We start from the raw sequence: 4,451 nt of genomic DNA on the forward strand, positions 1-4,451 counted from the left end.
TATATATATATATATATATATATATATATATATATATATATATATACCTTCAAGCCCCGCAGCCATGATTAATCGATCACAGACCATCAGAACTCAACAAGTCGATCACAGATAGATAACTCTAAACAGGAAAGTCCTTACAGAAAGTTATTTTAAACAATTTTAACAATGAATTTGTATTTTATATCACAGCTGTTCATTAATAGTTGATGCAACTATTCTTTTAAATAAATTTCAATGTATCACATATACACTAAAATAAACTACTACTACTTGTACTACTATTCCTACTTCGGGATATTTCCACTTATCGCGGGGCTTCAAGGTACGGACGATAAATGAGGGACTACTGTAAAAGACAGCTAAAAATAGCCTATTGGCTACCTATATTTTCTAAATGCTAAAAAGGATAAGAAATAAAGTAACAGACAGAAGCTGAAAGTAGCTAAATGGTAGATAGAAGCTAAAAGTAGCAGAACTGATAAAGTTTGTTTGTTTTTTAAAACATGTAAATGTTTGTCTGGTCAAAGTTGATTAATTTCTGAATGTTGAAACTCACCAAGTTCTAATTATTAAAAGACGATTTGTGTTAGTTTTTCCTTTCCACTGTTGCCTTCATGCTCGCTCAGGATGAGTATGAAGTGAATCACAGCAGTCTGCTCCTCAGATAAATAAGGTTATTAATTTACTTTTTATGTACATCCATGTTTCTGTTCAACATCCTGAGATGACTTCTGTTGTGTCTTGGCGCTTTATCAATAAACTGAACTGAACAGAATTTTAGCAGTTTTATTAAAAAAACCAAAAAAAAACCAGGTCATTTTAACATTTGACCCAGTATGTGGGTCAAACTGATAACCCTGCTGTTTTAAAATGACCCGGGTTGGAATGGTCCAAACATGACCCGGTGCTCTCACAAATTGGGTTGGTTTATTCCCTGTAGTTTTCAAGGAGCAGTTTCATCTTCCAATCAGAAATTAAAACTAATTGGTGACAGAAATACTTTTTTTTTCTTTAATTTATTTATCAAACAACCACAGGACCAAAATGCTGAACAGTCACAATTAATAAAAGTCAGCAGCAGTCACAAAACATAATAAAAACCTAAAATTATCTAAAATCTATTGAAATAAACTAAAAATATCGACATCCAGATGGTAAAAAGTCACTTCCGTTTGGTCAAAGCCGCAATTTGAGCAACATCAACTTGATTAGTTACAAATTAATTAAACAAATGTGTTTTTTGATCATTGTTTTTTACACGGTGGATAAGGGTTTCATGTTAAACGCACAGACGAAGCTGCAGCTGTAATTAAAATGATCCGCTCAAGAGAAAAAAACATTTAGAGTAAATGATGTGGAGGTTTTAAAGAGTGAACACGAGCGTTTCACACTCAGGAGGCAACAACCTGTTCATCAGAAGTGTCTGCTGCCTGAGAAAAAGCATAAAACACGCAGGAATTTTGCGCGTTCCCCAGTTTTTGCCTCATTCTGAGGGGTCTTACCTGCGCGTGCGGATGGTGGTCGATCATGCCCATCGGGATCTCCTGGGTCGGGGTGGAAGGCGTCCTGGACATACTACTACTTTTCTGTACCATTTGATTTGACTTCAGAGAATCTGCTGCAGTTGGTTTATGATGGAGCCGACAGTCTCATCGCTCTGACCGTTTGTTTGTTTGTTTGTTGTTGTTGTTTTTCAGGTGGTCCAGGGATGGAGAAGCCGCTGATGAATCTATCTGGACTGGTTGGTGAAATAATGGCACCAGCTGCCTCCTTCCAGCCGCACCGAGCTCTGACGGAGGCTGTGAAGGCTGCGTAATTACGCACGGCCGCTTCCGGTTCCAGACACAAATTAGTTCGTCTGAGATAAATAAAAAGTGTTTCTGTTCGGACGTGAACTCTGGCTGTTGGTCTGCTTCAAAAATAACATAAGTCTGAAAAAAAAATGTCTGGCATTTTCTAAAGGGAGCACATCACCTGAGTTTCAGACGAGAAAAAAACATCATGAGATGTCACACTCGGAGCAGGTGTTGTGAATGACTCTCAGCTACTACCACACAGAGCTTTGGCTCAATATCTGTAAAACTGACCGGGTTCGGCTCACGTTTGGCTGTGGCAGCCTTCATGAAAGGGATGAACTCCAAACGTTAATCACTTGAAGACAAAGTTTAATTAAAATCCATCCATTCATTTGTGAGATATTTCGCTAACGCGGTTGAACAACAGTTAAGGGCAACAGTTCACAGTGTGCGTTGAGGACGACTCTTCTACCACACCGAGCTTGAGCAGAGTTTCAGCTACTCGTTTGTGTTTGGTCATCTTGAGTTGGGTCCAAAGTTAATAAGTTAATCAAATTTTATTTGAGAGTTTTGTTTAAAAACAAACAAACAAGTTAAACGGTTCATTTCACTAAATTATTGCACAGACAAATGAACACATCACTCCGGAGGGCAACAATAACTTCATTGTTCATTTTATGTTTAAACTTCTTAAAGAAACTTTTCGACTTTATGATCCTTTTGATCTGCAACAAGAAGATGAGCTCCAAAATAAACTTCTAACAAAAAGTTTGTAATTTGGAGTTCTGCAAAAGGCAACGTGTGAAAGAGTTTAATATTTTATGTTAAATTTTACAGTTTATGGAACACGATGGTGATTATGAACAAAGCAGCACAAACACGTTTTTAAAAAGGGACGTTTGAGACACTTTACCAAGTCTCTCTTGTAAATGAGTCCCAGAGGCTCAATGGGATTAACCTGTATAAATAAAGCTTGAATGAATGAGACTCCACAACCACAACGCGCATTTGTGCTTTTATTTTGAAAGTAGCAGCCCCCAACTTCCGGTATATTTCTGTGTTTTCTCTCTAACTTGACTCGTTTCTGCTCAACAGGCTCCAGCTGGAAGCTGAGGTCCACGCCCCGGTGAGAAGACCCCACCTTCACGCTGATGATGAGTGATGAAGGCTGCAGGCTGTCAGGGCCTCCACAACACTGAGCCCCTGCAGGGGGGGGGGGGGGGGGGGGGGGGGGGGCTGGGTTTGGTTACACAGCGGGGAGGCTCGGTTCTGGGAGACTTTGGGTTTTACACAGAACTTACATCTAATGACATCAGGTTCCTCCACTTGGACCCAGCTGCTCCACCTCTGACCTTCCGCTGACCTCCGTCAGGGTGGGGTTAGGCTGGGCTGAATGCTGCAGCAGAGACAAAGCTTTTATTGTTCTGATAAATCAGAACGTGTTAAAAGAGTCGCTGCTGCACAACTCTCCCACCTCACACTCAGTCGTTCAGAAGAAAACCTTCGTAATCATCTTCAACACTCACCCATCCTGGGTCGTTTATTAGAGTTGTCAATAAATGGCAACAATACTGACAAATCTTTAAAACCTTTTAAAATTGTGTCCATTTTTTTCTAATTCTCCCATAAACTCCCAGTCACTACTTCCCTTTGACCCATTGAAACCACCAGTACTCAAAGCTAAATACTCAAAGCGTCTTTGAGTATTTAAAAAAGCGCCATACAAATAAAATGTATTATTATTATTAATATTATTAGTCCCTCCACTTTGACTTTCAGCGGTGAAATCTTTCTTTCACTTCCTGAGAAGCAGCAAAGCTGAACCTCGTTTCAAAACTTCTTCGTTTTAGTTCTCGCTCAGTTTGTTTGTGCAAACTGAAGCAGGATTATCCGCCTCCTGGGCCGGCTGCATGCAGATTAGGAAAATTGCCATTAAAATTAACAAATTGTCAATTTGAAAAACTGAATTGTGGAGGTTTTGTCCAACTAAAGACACTGAAGGAGCTAAAATATATATTTAAAAAGCCATAAAGATTATTATAATATTATTATAAGAGTTTATGGTGGACAAAAATATTAATAAATGGTATTTTTCAGCAGTTCTAAGGAGGTCGATCGCCCCCTCGGGAACTGACAAGGACTTTTAGAGGGTTAATTTAGGATTTACTGGTGATGAAACAGAACCTCATCGGCCCAACATGTCAATTATTTGTCATCTAACAAACTACAGCAGCTCATACGTGCAAAATAAATAAATGAATAAAACTCTGAGCTTCAACAGACGTGGTGGTTTTATTAAATTAAAGCAGAACAACTGAGTTTTTAGTCGTTTTAAGGAATTTATTCTTCGTCCTTCAGGGCGGAGACGTGTCTTCCTGAAGCCAGAATTCACCTCCACACCTCCAATTAGTGCAATCAACTTCCAAAAGCCATTAAATAATTGAGCTTAAGAGCTCTTTATTGATCTCTCACTGTTTTAACTCGAGTTGTTTACGTCCTAATGTCCTCTTTCATGCACTTTTATTGTTGTTTTGTTATTGTTTATCACCTTGGTTGTGATTTTACTGCCTCTGTAAAACCTTATTGCCTCCTTCTGGGACAATAAAGCTGAAGTGTGTGTGTGTGTGTGTGTGTGTGTGTGTGTGTGTGTGT

Source organism: Nematolebias whitei, chromosome 15 (genome assembly GCF_014905685.2).
Source record: "Nematolebias whitei isolate Nwh7 chromosome 15, NemWhi1, whole genome shotgun sequence".
Classification (NCBI taxonomy): Eukaryota; Metazoa; Chordata; class Actinopteri; order Cyprinodontiformes; family Rivulidae; genus Nematolebias; species Nematolebias whitei.